At 41.7% G+C, this 20156-nt stretch overlaps 1 protein-coding gene across 3 annotated transcripts in view; it reads right to left on the bottom strand.

The window, feature by feature from the left end:
* Positions 1–20156, bottom strand: part of PLAGL1 (PLAG1 like zinc finger 1) — a 111762-nt gene that overhangs the window by 91016 nt on the left and 590 nt on the right. The window lies entirely within an intron of this gene.

Raw genomic sequence — 20156 nt, forward strand, 5'->3', positions numbered from 1 at the left:
ATTTAAAAGAGAAATAAAAAAATCACTATTATGTGCTAATTTTAGGGCGCCATTGTAATCTGAGCTGCACTCTCTCAATGGTGAAATACATAAAAGAGAACATTCCCTAAGATCCTGATATCTGACAATGGAAGAAAAGAAGAAAATCTGGATAAACTAGCTCTATTCTGCACAAACAACTGTGGTTTTCTTTGCTCCACTTCTGGGCTGCGGAGGGTGTGAAGAATGTCGAGCCAAAGCAAATGAACCTCACAAAGCACATAGTATATGGTGCGTGTGCAACTATAGTATCTACGTTGTATTTTCCTTATTACAAAAAGACAGGCTTGTTTTAGAAGTCTCGGAAGAACCGGAAGACATTTTAAATCATCATCATCTCACCATCCAGTGACAATTATTAATATGCCTCCATTTATTCCTTCCCATTCCTTATATCATTGAGATGATCTGGAATATATACAGTCTTGATTCTGGCCTCAATTTCAACACAAACATCATCCCATAACATCCATTTTTAGGCATCTGAGGAACTACCTGTAAATATTAGACAAGTTACATCCTAATTTGCTGTAGAACAATATCACAATTAAAGCAACCATTTTTCAATTATTGTATTTCTAGGTTATTATCAGTTTTTTATTTTTATTTTAGAGAAATAGAAAGTGAGAGGGGCAGAGGGGAAGAGAGAGAGAATCTTTATTAATTTTTTAAATTGTTTTTTATTTATTTATTGAGACAGAGAGCATGCTGGAGAGGGGCAGAGAGAGAGAGAGAGAGAGAGAGATACAGAATCCGAAGCAGGCTCCAGGCTCTGAGCTGTCAGCACAGAGCCTGATGTGGGCTCGAACTCATGAACTGCAAGATCATGACCTGAGCCAAAGTCGAACACTTAACCAACTGAGCCACCCCGGCGCCCCTGAGAGAGAGAATCTTAAGCAGGTTCCACACCCAGCACAGAGCACAGGGCTCCATCCCACGACCCTGGGGTCATGACCTGAGCCAAAATCAAGACTCAGATGCTCAACTGACGGAGCCATCCAGGCGCCTCTATTATCAGTTTTTTAAAAAAAAATTACAAAGAATGTAGTAAACATCTTTACATATAAAGCGTTCAGCATACTTAAAATTATTTCCTGAGGTAAGGAATGCCTTCCTACGTTTGACACAAACTCCAAAAGCCGTGAAAAAAATTGACAAGCGATCTAACAAAATCAAATTTTTGGCATGAGCTCACACCATGAGCACCATTAAAAGACAACAGACTGGTAGGTGGGGGACTGTGACTCGTGATAAAGGGCTACTTTCTTTAATATAGAGACCACTTCTACAGATCAGTAAGGAAAAGAACAACAGAACAGAAAAATGAGCAAGGATAGGAACATAGTTCATTTAGTGAAGAGTAAGCAGGCAGCTCTTAAATCTACTAAAAGACACTCCTTTTCATCTTGAGAAATACCAATTAAAACTATGCTGAGATTTTTCACTTATCACATTGGCAAAGATTCGACGATTTTTAACACATACTGCACTGTCAAGGGTTTAGAGAAAGGGACTGTCACCCTTCACCAAGAGGAAGCTCTTCATGTCGTGACATGTAATAATCTCCAAGTATTTGTAAGTAAAACTGGGAAATACTGACTGGTTTAGACAGCATGCTATCACTTGTGTACGAATGGAGTGTGGACAGAGGAGAATACCCCTTCCCACCACATACACACAGGCATTTGGATGGATAATGAACAATATTACTCTTTTCATAAATCCTCAGGTCTGAGGTTCACAGTAGCAAGCAAACTGCTTCAGTGTCCACTCTTGAATGCCTTTTGAATTGAAAAACATTTAAATATATACCTATTAGAAAAATAAAAGTCCAATTTAAAAAATAAATTTCAAAATGTTTCTTTAGGATGGATATCTATAGGAAGAATTTTCTAGCCAAAGAGTCTACATATTGTAAGACTCTAGACTGTGGAACTGCTTTCCCAAAGGGCTTAAACTCTATTTCTGGTAGCCACATGTATCTTTCATAGGCATTATAGGCCACACAAGATTTTTTTTTTTTTTAATTTTTTTTTTCAACGTTTTTTATTTATTTTTGCGACAGAGAGAGACAGAGCATGAACGGGGGAGGGGCAGAGAGAGAGGGAGACACAGAATCGGAAACAGGCTCCAGGCTCCGAGCCATCAGCCCAGAGCCTGACGCGGGGCTCGAACTCACGGACCGCGAGATCGTGACCTGGCTGAAGTCGGACGCTTAACCGACTGCGCCACCCAGGCGCCCCTTTTTTTTTTAATTTCTATACCCAACATGGGACTCAAACAACCCCAAGATCAAGAGTCACATGCTCCACTGACCGAGCCAGCCAAACACCCCAAGATCTTTATATTGGATAAAGTGATTAGGAAAAAATGACATCATTTTGATTTGCATATTTTGATTTCTAGGGAGTTTGAGCATTTTCCACCTTTGGTTAGTTCTTTATAGTTCCTCTTTTGTGACTTACAGTCATCACCTTTCCCCCTTTACATACTGGGGACAATGTTTTTTTTCTAAAATATATTACACAGGGTGGGGGTGGGGGCCCTGGGTGGCTCAGTCGGTCGAGCATCTGACTTCGGCTTAGATCATGATCTTGCAGTTCGTGAGTTCAAGCTCCACGTCAGGCTCTGTGCTGACAGCTCAGAGCCTGGAGCCTGCTTCGGATTCTGTGTCTCCCTCTCTCTCTGCTCCTTCCCCACTCATGATCTGTCTCTCAAAAATGAATAAATGTTAAAAAAATTAAAAAATAAAATATATTACAGTTTATCAACCTTCTCCCTGTCACTCATTGCAACTTTTTTTAAACCAGTTGTTTATCTGCCTTTTAATCTGTATTTGTTTGACAGAAGTTTTAACTTATGTGGTTAAATGTAATCATAATTTCCTCTACCTAGTTCAGTCCAAACATTCTTTAGTTGCCACTACGTACCAGGCAATTACTAAGGCCTGTGTGTAGTTGAGAGGTGCAGACTATCAAGGTGACCGACATGGGAAAGGTAATTCTGATACAGCCTGGTAAGTGAAGCTGAAGAACTACAGGTTATTATGGACACAGGTTATTATGGACACATACAACTGGGGCACTTTGCTCAACTCAGCAGCAGAGTCCAATTTTCTAGAAGAGATCATTCTATACATTTAGAGGACAAAGACATTGAGTGGGAGGAACATGCTAGGTGCAACGGACTGAGTGTGTGTTCCCCGCAAATTTCTATGTTGAAGGCCTAATCCCCAATGGGACAGTATTTGGAGATGGGGCCTTTGGAAGAGACTCCAGTTTAGATAAGGTCATGAGGGTAGAGCCCCAAAGATCGGATTAGTGTCCTTATAAGTGGATAAGACCAGAGCTCTCTCAATCTCTTTGCATGCACAAACCAAGGAAAGGTTATATCAGCGTGTAACCAGGAACAGGGCCCTTACTAAAATCCAATCATGCTGATGCCCAGATCTTGGACTTTCAGCCTTCAGGACTGTGAGAAATGTTTGTTGTTTAAGCCACCCAGTCAATGGTAATTTATTATAGCATCCTGAACTAAGTACTGAAAAATGAGTAAGTGCTATAGCAAATACCTAAAAATACGGATGAAACTTTGGAACTGGGAAGAGGCTGGAAGAGATCTGAGGCACATGCTAGGAAAAGCCGAGATTGCTCGTAGAGACTTTTAAAGGAGATTCTGGCGAGAGCAAAGAATGAGAGGAGAGCCATAGAGAAAGCTTCCAGCTTCTTTGAGAACATACCTATAATCACGTACAAAATATTGGTAGAAATATGGATGGTAAAGGTCATTCTGATGAGGATGAGCACAGATGAGGAACAAGTCATTAGACCATGGAGAAAGGCAATCCTTGTTAAAAAGTGGCAAAGAACTTGCCTGGATTCTATTGTTTCGTGGAAGGAAGAACTTGCAAGCAATGAAATTGGATATTTAGACAAAGAGATTTCTAAGCAAAGTTTTGAAGGAGTGACTTGGTTCCTCCTGACAGCTTGTAGTAAAATACAAAAAGAGAGCAATATATTGAAGAAAGAATTGTGAAGCAAAAAGGAAGGAAACAGAACTTAAATATTTAGAAAATTCTCATCTTATCCAAAATGTCAAAAATGAGAAAGCATGTTTGGAAGAGAATAGTGTGTGTCTGACCATTTGATAAGATTAGTATAGGTGTGAACCATGGACCTAATCAACCACTCCAAAAGGAACAGTGCCAGTTTGAATAGAGGTGGGACAAAATAAAGGAAGGCTATCAGACTTCTCAGATCCTACAGGACCTTAGAATTATTTGGTTTCAAACATGCGCTATTGTTTTGTGTTTTTTTTAACATTTACTTTTGAGAGAAACAGAGCGTGAGTGGGGGAGGGGCAGAGAGAGAGGGAGACACAGAATCTGAAGCAGGCTCCAGGCTCTGAGCTGTCAGCACAGAGTCCAACACGGGGCTCGAACTCAAGGACAATGAGATCATGACCTAAGCCAAAGTCGGACACCCAACTGACTGAGCCACCCAAGCGCCCCACACACTATTCTTTAAGACAAAGGAAGAAACACACTGAGGGGGGATTCAGAGATAATAGGGGCTACCCACTCTCACCACAGACCTTGAGTACATGGGCCCAGGGGGCAAGGCTACCCCTACCTTGGTTTCAAAGGGTGGGACCACTGTCCAGCAAAGTTGTGTGATTGGGGCTACCCAGAGACGAGGGAACAAAGCCCACCCCTGGCAGAGCAACAGAGCCAGATCCATTGCCCCAGGGGGTCCAAACGGTAGTCTGTCCAGCCCAAGGAGATTATTCTCAAATCTTAAGGTCTAATGGAGTATGCCTTCCTAGGTTATAGACTTGAGACTCACCATCCCTTCCTTTTCTCCTAATTTCTCCCTTTTGGAATGGGGATGTGTATCTTATGCCCATCCCACCAGCATAGGTAGGAACCACATAACTTGTTGGTTTCACAGGTTTACAGCTTGTTTGAAATTCAGCCTCAGGCTGAATCATACAAGTCTAACCCATAGCTGATTTAGATGATACTGAGAGAACTTTGGACTTTGGAATTGATGCTGGAATGAGTTATGACTTTTGGAGCAGTTGGGATGCAATGGATGTATTTTACATGAGAGAAGGACATAAACTTGGGGGAGTGAGGAACATAATGCTATAGACTGAATGTTTGTGTTCTCCTGAAATGTTGAAGGTCTCACCCCCAAATGTTATGGTTTTTATAGGTGGGGCCTTTAGGAGATAATCAGGTTTAGAGGACATCATGAAGGTAGAGCCCTAGTGATGGGATTCTCAAAAATTATATGGAGATGAAGACACCAGAGCTCACTTGCCCTCTGGATGCAATATTAAGGAAAGGCCATGTGAGGACATAACCAGGAAGAGGGTTCTCATCAAAATCTCAATCCTGCTGGCACCCTAATCTTGGACTTCCAGCCTCTAAAACTGTGACAAATAAATGTTTAAGCCACCCAGTCTATGGCAATTTGTTATAACAGCTTGAACCAGTACACTAGGTAAAGGGAAGACCATAAGAAGTGCATGGATACATAAATGGCCTGGTATCTTCGGGAAACTATCAGCTGCTTGTTATCAGCAGAGCTTAGAATACATAAAGAACTGATAGATAATGAGAGATAATGCTAAGGAGATACTGATGGGTCAGCTCAGACCTGTGATTTACACAACTGTGAAGTAACAAAATAGGGGTTTTAAGCCATTAAGTTTATGTTGATTTGTTATGGCAGCAATAGAAAACTCATACAGACTTTGGTGCCTGGAAGTGATATGCAGTTATAACAAATAAAAATATGGATTCCTATTGGAATCATGCAGTAGGTGGAAGCTGGAATAATTCTGAGAAACAGGATAGAAAGTCTTCAACAAACTGTAGTTGAAATAGGGACATGAAAGATGCGACCAGTGAGGACTCTGAAGGAAATGAAGACACGTTGTTAGAAATAAAGAATGTCACACTTGAAACTGATCTACAAGTGTAACATAAGCTCTATAAGAATTCTAGCTAACTTCTATGCAGAAATTGAGAGGTGCTCCTGAATACATATGGAAATTAAGGGAATCATAATAACCAAAACAATTTTGAAAAACAAGATCAAAGTTGGAGGGCTTACCATAACTTCCCAAATTCAAAACTTACTATCAAGCTACAGGAATCAAGACAATGTTGTACTCACGTAAGAGTAGATATAGACCAATGAAATAGAATAGAAAGTCCCAAAACAAACACATACACCTATGGGCAGGTGATTTTTTTTTTTATGAGTGCCAAGACTATTCAAGGAGGAAAGAATAGTCTTTTTGACAAATGAATAAAATATGGTATATCCATACAAAGATTCATTCAGCAGTAAAAAGAAATGCTACATGCTACAACATGGATGACCTTTGAAAGCATTGTTACATGGAAAAAAAAAATCAGTAACAAAGGACCACATATTGTATGATTCCATTTATATGAAATGCCCAAGATAAGCAAATAGAGAGACAGAAAGCAGATTAGCAGTTGCCTAGGGCTGGGGAGACGGAAGGATTGGGGGCGATGAGGTTTCTTTGTTAAGATAATGAAAATGTTCTAGAATTGATTATGGTGATAGTTGTACAACTTTATGAATGCACCAAAAGCCATAGAACTGCATACATTAAATGACTAAATTGTGCTGCATATGAATTATATCTTAGTAAGTTCTTTTAAGAAAAGAAAACCACATCAAGGCACATCATCATATTGCTGGAAACCAATGACAAAGAAAAAATTTCAAAGCAGTTGGAGGAGGGGAAGAAGACCTAAAATAAAAAGACCACCCACAAATGTGGATGAGGCTTCTTATCCCAGAATTATAAAGAACTACTAAAAATAAAAGAAAGACAAACCATCCAAAAGAAGACTGGGCAAAACATATAAATAGGCACTTAACTGAAGAATAAACTGAAATGGGCAAGAAAGAAATGAAAAGACTGTTGACTTCCTTAGTAATCAGGTAACATAATTCAAAAATATCAGAAACCAGGAGCACCTGACTGGCTTAGTTGGTAAACCTTTTGCTTCTTGACTTCAGGGTCATGAGTTAGAGCCCTAGTTAGAAGTAGAGCTTATGGGGCACCTAGGTGGCTCAGTTGGTTAAGCGTCCGACTTCGGCTCAGGTCATGGTCTCGCGGTTCGTGGGTTCGAGCCCCACATCCGGCTCTGTGCAGACACGCTTGGTATCTGGAGCCTGCTTCTGATTCTGTGTCTTTCTCTCTCTCTGCCCTCCCTTGCTCATGCTCTGTCTCTCTCAAAAATTAAAAAACATTAAAAAAAAAAAAAAGAAGTAGAGCTTACAAGGAAGGAAGGAAATATCAGATACCATTTCACACTGCAAAATTTAAAAGTCTGACAAGAACACATATACTTCTGATGGAAGTGTCAAATAGCATAACCACTTTGAACAATTTATAACATTCAATGAATACAAAGGGGTACATACTAAATATCCCAGAAATACCATTATTTGTTATAAATCCTAGAAAATGTATGCATATGTATGCCAGGATGTATGTACAAGAATGTTCAGGGGCACCTGGGTGGCTCAGTCAGTTGAGCATGGGACTCTTCATCTCAGGGGTTTTGAGTTTGAGCCCCACATTGGGTTTAAAGATTACTTAAGAACAAAATCTTTAAAAAAAAAATAGAAAATACTTTATAATTTGTGTATCTAGTCAATATCTCATTAAAAACCATTTGCAAAAAGAAAAGCTAATAGGAGGTAAAGAAGTAGAGACAACTAACCTTAAATATTTTAAGTTTGAGAGAGAGCACACGCGCAAGTGGGGAGGGGCAGAGAGAAGAGGAGGGAAGGAGGAAGGATCCCAAGCAGGCTCTGAGCTGCCAGCACAGAGCCAGGTGTGGGGCTTGAACTCACGAACCGTGAGATCATGACCTGAGCCAAGACCAAGAGTTTGACGCTTAACAGACTGAGCCACCCAGGCACCCCTAACCTTAAATATTCTTTAGAACACCTGGGTAGGAGGAGGAGCGAGAGAAGGTAGTGGTTAGAAGGGGCCCAGGGTAAAGAGAAGGTTTGGCTTTATTCTCTTCCAGAGTAGGAAAGGGGTCAGCAAACATACCGGCTAAGGAATAAAAACGAGTAGAGACAGAGATTGGTAGGTTAATGGTGGCAGTAGTGGGAATGGTAGAAGCTAACATTCACTGAAAGCCTGCGCCAGATACTGTTCCAAGCCCTTAACCTGCCTTATGTCACAGCAGTCCTATTACTAGTCCCATTTTCCAAATGGGAAAACTAAAGCATAGAGAAGTTCAGCAACATGCCCATGGCTACACATTTAAGAAGTACAAAACCACATTCTAATGTGGCAGACTCTGGCCCCAAAGCCAGGATTTTTATCCTCTGTGCTATATCGGCCTCTAACTATAAGGAAGGGCATATAAGTGAGAGAGCAAAGTCCTACAGGTGTGAAGACAGGTCTTGACTAAGTAAGATACTTCCAAGGCAAGAGGAGGATAAATGGCAGGAATGGGGAAGGACAAATGGGAAGGAAGCCATTCCCAATTTATAGTCTCCATTTTTTTTTTTTTCAAATGAGGTAGGAGGTCAGATTGTTGAAAGTGGAGTGGAGACTGGGTTGAACTAAAAACATTTGTGTGTCTGATGGGAGCTGAGTGGAACTAAGACCAACGAAGGGAACACGAGATTCACATTCCCCATGATGTATACCTATTGCATGGAATGCTAGGTCCAACCTCCGGCACTGACTGAGGCGTTCTTTCTTTCTCTTGATCTTGACTGGTTGAACTCAAGTAAATTAAACGTGCCCATAATGCAATTCTACTGCAAAGTCTTTGAGACCAGCAACCACAGCTCACTCAGCTTTCCTACCTAGAACCTCTAAATTTTATCTTTTGGATGTTGTTCTCTTGTTGTCCGAGGAGGAAAAAAAAGCAAAACAAAACATCTCTATGCTCTTTTAAGGCAAGCTTTCTTTTACATTTCTGTCTCCATAATTAGATTATAAATCTATTCTAGGGAATAAAACCATGCCTTTCAAAGAACAAGCATAGGATATTTAAATCTCTGTCCTGGCTAATTCAATAACTGAATTTCCGTACATATCTCTGAAACAAATTACAGCACAAAAAAGTGGACTTCTTTCTTAAGTGCTACCAAAACTGTATTTTTACACAGATTTAAAACTCATAAAATCCTTTACATGGCTTTAAAGCAATAAGCTCTTTCTTTCCAAAGTATCAGTCCAATCATCCAATGATCAAATTCCAAATTAATGACATTTTCCTATAGTCTATGAAATCCCCCAATTTAGGGAACTATGTCCATTACCTTTACTACAAATAATATCCTCAGGCAAAATCCACTGGCAAACATTCACAAATTAAGTGAGAAAAATAATTTCAAAACAACTTGGTATGTTATATTTAACAATTTATATTAAAGTAATCAGCAATAGACTTTAAATTTTTTAATGTTTATCTAATTTTGAGAGGGAGAGAGAGGGAGAGGGAGAGAGAGAGAGAGAGAGAGAGAGAGAGAGAGTGAGTGAGAGATGGATGGTGGGCAAGGGGTAGAGAGAGGGAGACACAGAATCAGAAGCAGGCTCCAGGCTCTGAGCTGTCAGCACAAAGCCCGATAAGCCCGACGTGGGGCTCAAACTCACAAACTGTTAGATCATGACCTCAGCCGAAGTTGGACACTTAACCAACCGAGCCACCCAAGCACCCCTTGTAGACTTCATCATAATCATATTATAGGACATTGCCCCAAATAGATATTTTCCCAAATTTCTCTATATGCCATGCAATTAAATTGCAAAATATATTTCAAAAAATAACGAAACCACTCAATACAGGAAACCGCAATAAGCAAAAGAATCGGACACAGGGAAACCGGTAACTGCAACGTGTTTCATGAAAAAAAAAAAAATCTGTTCAGACACGTATTCAGATGCCAAATAACTTCCACTAGGACTTTCATCACACAAATTCTACTTTGTTGCTATGATCCTTTTAGGTAAACAACACATTCAAATGATTGCTAAGGATAATCACCTACTTTTATTTTTGTCACCAGCAGTATCTTACCTGATGGCCTTTTAAGCCGATGTTTCAAATATTTCTGACCACAATCAACAGGAAGAAAAAAATTTTCATGTCGCAACTCAACACAAACACATTCATGAAGTTCGTATACTTATCTTACTAATAGTGATGCACCCTTTTTTTTTTTAATACTGGTTTCATTCTACCAAATTAAAACAAGAGTTTGAAAAAATACTGCTTCAATTATTTTACTTATATATATTTTTTTTAATGCTTATTTTGGGAGGGGAGGGGCAGACAGAGATAGGGGCAGAGGATCCAAAGCAGGCTCTGTGCTGACAGTAGAGAGCCCGATGCAGGGCTCAAACTTACGAACCACAAGATCATGACCTGAGCTGAAGTCACACGCTTAACTGACTGAGCCACCCAGGCGCCCCCTCAAAAGTCATTTTTGATAACATCATTCTAGGTTGCTATTCAGAAGTTAAATAGGATTTGCCCGAGTACCAGAAAAGGGTATAAGTGACTCCCATGGACAGGATCTCTCTCTGCATCCATCCCAAGCCACGTAGGTTGGAAAAGAGTAAACCACCAGCAAGGTAAGAGCAAAGAAAAGGTAGACAGAACCATCTTGTTGATATCTGATCAGAGTCCTCCAAAATTACATGAGGCACTATAGAATACAGGATAGAACACAAAATTTAGAATTAAGTCCCAATTCTACCATGTTGGGCAAGGCGCCCTGCAGACATTTCATTTTCTCAGCTGTGATGAACAACATGGGTCAGGGGCTCAGTCTCTTATCCACTACTCTATTCCCAGAGCCTGAACAGTGCTTTGCATGTAGTAAATGCTCAACAGAGATTGTTGAATAAATGAATATCTTGTTCATGTGGCTGTAAGCAGGAGGTCATCCAAATGTGAGTTTTTAAAATCAGTCTGAGATCATTGAAGACCCAGTATGCTGGAAGCTTCACATTACCCAGTGACTAAGTGCCTTCCTCTTTTTTCTGAGAAAAAAAAAAAAATGGGATTGGGAGGATTTTGTTTTCTTTTCTATCAGTTCATCCTTAAGAAAATATGTATATTCTTCTCTCCTACATCCAGCATATATGTAATATTGTGCCCTCTTAAACAACAAATGTAAAAATTGAGCTAGTCTTTCATGCACCTGAACTATTTAGCTCCTCCTTGGAACAAACAGATGCCTTAAGAGGGCCACAAAACAAAACTGTAAATTACAGTACTCAATTTTTTAGCTTAACATCTATATTGGTAAATGTTTTGAAATTATTTTGACTGATGCTCAATCATACTGAATTATCTTTATTAGATATTATCTCATATTGCCAAGATAAATCATTTATTCCATTCATTGTTACTTCTTGAGCAACTCTTTTAGCTGTGCTATCATGCCTGCTTCTATGAGGAATAGAAAAGATTCCTGTTCTTACAATCTTAACATGACTTATCAGGAACCTATCCACTCGCTATGTAAAATACTAAGTATAATACTTAGTATAGACAGTACGTCCTTAAGATATTTGGATAAAAAGAAATATTTACCTTCATAAAGAAACTCATCACCTAAAGTTCTAGGCTTCAGGATGGTAAATACATGGCAAATCGTCGCCATTTTCTTCACCCTCTAGTACCTTTGTCAGGCCATTTACCGATCATGGTATTCTTGCCTAGTGAACATAGATAGGATCTCTGGATTCTTCTCAACACAACCCTCTAGGCAGCCACAGTCAAATATGATGAAACTTATTTGTCATCTCTGGGTTCGAAATTCCTTAAGTGGTTGGAGAAAAGTCTTTGCTTGTATTAACTATCACATGAATCCTGTCCAAATATACACCAAAAAGAACATCTTTAACTCCAAAACCTACCAGGGAAGAGGTATTCATTTTTCTATGTTATCTAACAAAATGATACTATTTAAATTTGGGTCTTAAATTACCTATGTCAAATGGTGATTATTGTCTACAAATCCAGTAAAGACACTTGATGATCATTAAGGCTAATTCTGTAACAAATCACACAAGAAATTATAAAATTTTTTCATGTTTATTTTTGAGAGAGAGAGACAGCTTATGAGTGGGGGAGGCACAGAGATACAGGGAGACACAGAATCCAAAGCAGGCTCCGGGCTCTGAGCAGTCAGCACAGAGCCTGATGCGGGGCTCGAACCCACAAGCCATGAGATCATGACCTGAGCCGAAGTCAGGCGCTTAACCGACTGAGCCACCCAGGAGTCCTAAAATTATAAAATTAATATATGTTCATATAACAAAAGTACCTAAGTAAAAATTGGAAGTTTACCATCCCTTTAATAGTCCATTCCCCAGAGGTAGCCAGGATTAAGTTCCGTGAATGTCCTTCCTTCCTTCCTTTCTTCCTTCATTTATTTTTGAAAAAGACAGACAGAGACAGAGGGAGAATCTTAAGCAGGCTCCACGCCCAGCACAGGATCTGCCTTGGGGTTCAATCTCACAATTGTGAGACCATGACCTGAGCCAAGATCAAGAGCTGGACACTCCACTGACAGAGCCACCCAGGTGCCCCAAACTTCCATTTATACAAGGGAAATCTTTGTGTTCATGTCTCAGTTATACTAGAGCTATTTTTTTTTAATTTTTTTTTTAAACCTTTATTTATTTTTGAGACAGAGAGAGACAGAGCATGAACGGGGGAGGGTCAGAGAGAGGGAGACACAGAATCTGAAACAGGCTCCAGGCTCTGAGCTGTCAGCACAGAGCCCGACGCGGGGCTTGAACTCACGGACCGCGAGATCATGACCTGAGCCGAAGTGGGCCGCTTAACTGACTGAGACACCCAGGCGCCCCAGAGCTATTTTCTTGATGAAAATATTTCCAGCAAATATTAAATTTATAAATGAAATGCAGTATCTAATAGATGAATGATCGTGCCAATTTAATGTTATATTTTGTATCTAACGCAGCTCAGCGTTTGAAAGAAAACACTGCGAAAATGCATTAACCCAGCACTTTTTCACAACCTGAATTGTTATAATGAAAGATTCCACCCAAATTTTGCTGAAGCTCAAAAAATGGAACTTGCTATTGAAAAATATCCTTTGCATATGGTGGTACTACATACATAGAAAAAGGAAGCCTCATTTCTTGTTAGGAGAAATTGAAAATAGGAGAAATGAGCACTGAGAGGAGCCACAGATATTCACATCCATAGATATTCATGCAAACACATTTGCCGAGACACAAAGTAGTCAGCAAAGAAGGAAGCTCACCAAGTGCTTAGTTTAACACTTTCATTTTACATATAAGGAAGCAGATTCAAAGGTCACAAAGCCAAGAACAGAAGCAGGACCAGAATCACAACCCACAGTCTCTTGCTGTGCAAAACCACGTGGCCCCAGCATTCTTTAATGTGAGGAACTGCATTTATATGGAATGAAGTTTTACCTGGTTTAAACACAATTGCTTTTGTCCCCATATCTTCCTCCTTAGCTCCTGGATCCCTCTCTCCCAGGACTCCCAGCTACCCTCAAGCCTGCCATCCCTTCTCACTCCAGGCTGGATTCTGCAGCCTCTTCTATGGGCGACCCTCTGGTTGGTGCATCTACACTCTGCCCAGAACCCCTTCCTTTACATTATCCTTAACAAAGTCCCAAAGCACCCAAGAAGAGAAATGTGCCTGCTCGTCTCCAGATACAGAGCCATGGTTGTCAGAGAGAGAAGTCATGAGCACAGGTGCCTTTAGGAAAGCCAAAGGCATTTCATTTCCATTTCATTATTAAGGACCGAGGATCAAAAAAAATCTGATCCCACAATTACATAATCAATGTCTTGAGTTCTGTATTCACAGAGATAGACTCATATTTCCAATAAATAGCAGCCCTATAATTTAGGCTAAAGTTTAACCTTTGAAAGTTCTTGTAAGGAGCACTCTTCTGAAAGCAGAAACACTTTTTCATAATGATATCGCAGAAGTTCAACATGTAAAACAGATTTCACTGTATTTTCCCCTCATCCCTTCTCCTAACCCACACCCACCTTTGGGTACCCCTGAGGATCCCTTGAGCCCTAGAGATTTGAACTTTATATATTTTGACACATTCACACCTTTATTAAGCAATGTCAACACCTATACAGAGTAAATGACCTTTTACACATTGCAAATTGATAATAATGGGTAGTGTTCCATTTACCTCTTGCTTGCTAAAAACTTCACTTCCCCCCCTTCTCTGCCCCCCCAAACATTAACTACAAATATCTTGTTCTGTGCTGGATAATGTATATATTAAAAATGACTTTTCTTCTGATCACAGACACACCCCACCCGTGTCCCCAGCCAAGGGCTGTTCCGTTGGTGGCAAGAGGGGCATGAGCCCAGTGCCAGAGTCAGTCGGGCACCTGCTCACAGTGCTCCGGAGAACTGTACCCTTCTCTGCCCTGGGGGCCGCCTTCCAATGTACTCCCAAATTCCAAACCTTCAAGCTGCTAACGACACTACATTCCCTTTGATCCTCAGGCAAAAATGACAACAAATTAGCTTCAACAGTTCACACTTCTAGTCCCCCCTCCCCAAAAGCCCAGTCTAAGCAATTAACCCCTGGGGCCAGGGGTTGCTGTTGGGGGTGCCATAGACCATCTCATTTCCTCCACACCACTCACCTGTGTCTCTTACTTCCAGATGCTACTTCTGCCTTCCTTTAGCCTGAAGTCTTCAGGTTTGTGGACTTGTGCAAACCGATGGCCAATTCAGAACCCACTTATCATTGTAGTTGTATCTTTCGCCAGATCTTATTCCAAGTTTAGGCTGAGCCAATATTTGATTCTCTGTGAGAAGAGTGCCTTGAAATTCACACACATACACTGAAGCTAAAATTGGCAGAGTTGCCCAAATAGTACTCAAAAGCAAGTTGGCACGTATTAGAATTTCTCCTAAGAAAAATGACCTCTGATTTAAGAGAGGTTGTCATAACTAAATCAAAATCATGAATCCCTACCGTGGTTGACAAATATAAGCAAAGGCTGGTGACCTGGGAGTCCTGGAAAGGGAGACGAAGAGGAGCATTTCAGTCAATGCATCTCTAGCACGGTGCCATTGGTTCATTGACTGGCCAAGGGTAGATCACAGGCTGCGGTGGCTTCGTGACATTATTCTGACGATCAGTCAGTCAACTCTCCTGTTCTCTCTTCTCAGCATGTAGCCCTCCAGCCTTTAACTGGTTTCCCCTGCCATAATGTAAATGCCTAACCCTGCTTCTGAAAAAGTAAATGGAACTGCTGGGCACTTTCATCTTTCAGATGTAAATTAATAATCTAAAAATGGGATGCTGTAGATAGGTTCTGATTTGTTTACTTAGTATGACTCAGACCCACAGGTCCTACTGACATCTGGGCAGGATTCAAGGGCCTTTGTGTCTGATAACAAAGGTCCCAAAGTCCTCTCCAGACACCTCCCCTCCACTTTCCTTTCCTGGGGATCCTATGGCTTCCTGATTTGACCTCCTTTCTAAGAATAGGGAAGAATCATTTATACTTTGATAAATGCTCTTCACAGCTCTAACTGGAACTTTCTTAGGCATTTTTGATACATTTAGCAAATATATTCAATAGTTAATGCCTATCATAGCTAATCACTCAATTTTCTATCACATCTTGTGGATTTCAGGGAGCCTTGTAATTGGCAGAGGAAGCTTTGACTTGCCACTAGTATTCTCCCATGGAGGCTGCCCAGCAAATAAACCGGCTTTGGTCTTTTGGGATCCCTGGGACCGATTGTGGAGAATCAGCCTCAAGGTCCCAGTTATCTGTACTCTTCTTTTAAAAAAGAAATTTTTTTTAATGTTTATTTTTATTTTTGAGAGAGACAGCAGGAGTGGGGGAGACACACACACACACACACACACACACACACACACACACACACTCTGAAACAGGCTCCAGGCTCTGAGCTATCAGCACAATGCCCGACGCAGGGCTCGAACTCACAAACTGTGAGATCGTGAGCTGAGCTGAAGTCCGATGCTTAACCGACTGAGCCACCCAGGCGCCCAATCCTGTACTCTTCTTACTCCTGTAGCTTTCTTTTTTTTTTTTCAACGTTTTTTTTTTTTTAATTTTTTGGGACAGAGAGAGACAGAGCATGAACGGGGGAGGGGCAGAGAGAGAGGGAGACACAGAATCGGAAACAGGCTCCAGGCTCCGAGCCATCAGCCCAGAGCCTGACGCGGGGCTCGAACTCACGGACCGCGAGATCGTGACCTGGCTGAAGTCAGACGCTTAACCGACTGCGCCACCCAGGCGCCCCACTCCTGTAGCTTTCTATCCCTAATGCCATCCACTGCTCCTGCACCCTCAGGTGACCAGGGTTTGAAGGCTATTCTCACTCCCACAAGAAGGCTGAGGCCCCTCATCTCCAGGAGGCTTTCTTGAACTTTTTGAGAGCACTCTGGTCCCCTCCTTTTGGGAGACTGTGCTACACCCACTTAGCATTTACATTCACTTCAACAATTGTTTCTTCACTGCTTCCTGAGCAATCTGGTGACTTTTTACCGTATCACCGACAACACCCAACACTACCCTAAGGCACTTACATTTTTGATTGCTTGACGGGGGTTAAAAATGCTAAATTGAGAGTTACGAAATTGGGAATCCTTTGCATGTAAAAAGAGAACGATGATCCATGAAGATTAAAGGCACACCCTCATTAAGGAGAAAAAATGAACCAAAGCTGGGGTCTACGCTCAAAAATGTTTTCTTTATGCTTTTTTGCATCCTTGTTTTACATTGAAGAGATTCTTGGTCATACTTCTCCATCACAATTTACTAATTAAGATTCTAATTAAAAATCTGACCCACATCCATGAGTTCCCTACACAGCCATGATCCATGCATGATCCATGATCCTCTCGCCCACCTCTCCAGGGACCAGACTCATGTGAAAGGGGATATGCAAGGAAGTATTATTTGTACCCCAGAACAACCAGCTGCAGATGAAAGCAGTTAAGTCTCTGAGCAATAAGGCTACTTTGCTGGTAATATGACAACACATTACTGGAAGCTGGAGAGACGGGCTCCCCCTTTTACAGCTCTTCCATAGAAGCCTTCCTCATGGCTTTCCCACTGTCTCCCTCTCCCAGTCCCATCCATAAGCCTCAGAAAAATGTAATTTCCATAGAAATCAAGGAGAAGTGGACAGACACTGGGTGCTGGGGTTAGTGGCAGCCTTGTAACAGACGCCCACAACTACAGCCTTTGCCCCTTGAAACACCAGGAAGGGTCGACTTTGGCCATAACCATAGTAGAAACCTGGTGGAGGAGAAACACAGACACAAAACTGCGAAGCACAGAGCTTCTCCCTTCAGTTCAGCCACCTAGAGGACTTTTGCAAGCCAGCCACACCCAACACCAACTGGAAAAGGACAGAACTATCTGTCTGGCTGACTGGTGTTGCCACTAGGATCAAGTGAGGTGACATAAGAACAGCAAGAGCAGAAGCCACTGGTGATTGAGGGCTTAATCACAGCCAGGTGCCTCCTAAGCATCATAGCTGTTAATCCTCACAAGTCTCCTGTAGGTAGGTCATATTATCCTCATTTTACAAATGAGCCGACACAAAGTTACCGGCTAGTAAGTTATTCAAACTCAGAACTGTTGAGCCCACGCTTTAACTAACACATTATACGGCTTCCTCTCATGTTTTGAAATGACTGAAAACTAAGAGTCCATACGCATGGGATCAGAACGCAGAAGACAACAGATCCCTGAAGAAGCTGGTGGCCATGTTTGATTTATCCATTTCTTTTTCACTCTTCCCTCCCCACAAGTACCTACCCCTCTCCACCACCAATTCTGTCAAACTTCATTCTCCTCTTAAACTCCTTTCTTAATTTGAAATTTACTTATTTGAGAGAGGAGGGGGGTGCAGAGAGAGAGGGAAAGAGAAAATCCCAAGCAGGCTCTGTGCTGTGGGGCTCAAACTCACAAACCGTAAGATCATGACCTGAGCCAAAATCAAGAATCAGATGCTTAATCGACTGAGCCACCCAGATGCCCCCACCTCCTTCTAATTATTCCTGTTTATTCCACTTACAGCTTTCCTTTTGTGCCCTCTCCTCTACTAAATCACTTGAAGTTTTCCCAATTAACACAATGAGAAGCACCAAAAAAAAAAAAAAAATCATATTTTCAAAGTGGATATAACTAAAAGGCTATCTGAATATTATTTTTAAATGGAGCTAAATAGTAAGAATGCAACACACATTGAAGGTGTGTGGTGTGTGTGTGTGTGTGTGTGTGTGTGTTTTAACAACCCTTTCTTGGATTAACTGTAGACACAGCTGAGACTTACAAAGATAAAGTGATAGAAAGCCTAGAAAATTTTAAAGAGAGTCATCATGAAACCAAAAGTCATTTCTACTTTAGATTGTCAGCATATGATTACACTAGAATTTCATCAGATTGAAAAATAAGAACACAGATTTGACTACACATAGAATCTTCAGTCCTCAAAGCTTTTACGGAAGGGTGCTGTTTACCCAGATCCTAGGTCACCTCTTACGGATGCCCTTCCCCTAAGGCTGATGGGGCTGCTCTTTCTTCTGAGCCACATGGAACTTTGTTCATTCTATACATTTACTGTCATCTGAACCAGGTTATACTGTGGTTTTCACATCCGTGTCCTCCACTAGACAGAGATGGCCAGAATAAAAGTTTTTTTAAACTGCATTTTATTCATCTTTGTATTTCTGAAATGCCTGGTACATCAAGATCCTCAACACACATCTGTTGAGTAATGGAACCAAAATTCACATTTCACAGGGAAACATGTAGCCTTCAGCCTGATTGGGGTTACCTGAGGGGAGGACACATTGGGGATTACTGGCTCTCGATTTGCCTAGGTGAAAATAATCTAAAGCCTTTGGTGTTTTAGAAGAGGAAATATACATGGTGCATTTTTCAAACCATCATCCAGGGATGGGGCAGGCTGGAGCTTGCTTGCATTTCTTCCAGATGATTCTGATTTTCTGAGTTGCAGTTTACGCGAACTCTGTTAGAGACTGGACTCCCGGAAAACAAACACTCCTTTTCCCTGGCAAGGTCATTCTTCCTTCCACTCCCCTCTCACTTAATCCAAACATCCAAAGGCACGTGTCCTTTGTTGCCACCGAACCAGAATTTTGGATCATTATTCCAATTTCCCCCCTCTCAACACACTTCCACACATCCTATACTCTCCGGTCTTGATAACAAGTTCTTAGGGGCTACTTTACAGGTGAGGAAACACTGTGCTTAAAATTTGTTCAACAGTCACACCGAGTTGAGCCCAGTTCTTCCACTTCCTGATTCCTAACCAAGCGCCCACAGCAAAATCCCCACGGAAGCTTTTACAAAAATTGCCAAGGCCTGGGCTTCACCCCCACCACTTCTGATTTGGGATCTCTGGGGTGGCCCAACAGGTGTACTTTGAAAAACTCTCCAGGTGCTTCTGGGAGGGGCCTCAGGCTGTCCCGCACCAGGCAATATAATAAACCTCACAATGTCATGATGCGTTCCCTGAACACCTCGCAGCTATTTGCTTTCCTTCAAGTGGCCAAACAGACGCTCAAAACCACGACATCGGAGTAACTGTAGTTGTCACTATTTTTCTCAATCGAGGAGGCTTCTACGGACCTTCTTCACGCTTACTTAAGCAAACGAAACCAGCACCCGGGGGTCGCTCTCCCTAAACTAAGCCAACCCTCCACCCAGCACACATACAAACAGGGGCGCCGTCGCTGATACAAAACGCAGCTGCACACCTGCAAAAGCTAGGGTGACCACCGCCTCCGGCAGCGTGTCCCGCCCGCCGTCCAGCATGGGGACCCAGCTCCCTAATGCTCTGTGCCTTGTCTAGGGTGTCGGGGGCACCACGGTCCCCAGTCCCTTTTCTCCCGAAGTCAGTGGGGACTCCCCCCCCCCCCCCCCCCCCCCCGCCACTCGGTCATTTTCTTCCCAGCAACTCAGTCTCTCCGGGGACAGGCTACGCTTGAACTTGAGATTCTCACGTTTGGGGTGGTTCAGAA

Source organism: Neofelis nebulosa, chromosome 6 (assembly GCF_028018385.1).
Source record: "Neofelis nebulosa isolate mNeoNeb1 chromosome 6, mNeoNeb1.pri, whole genome shotgun sequence".
NCBI classification, from domain to species: domain Eukaryota; kingdom Metazoa; phylum Chordata; class Mammalia; order Carnivora; family Felidae; genus Neofelis; species Neofelis nebulosa.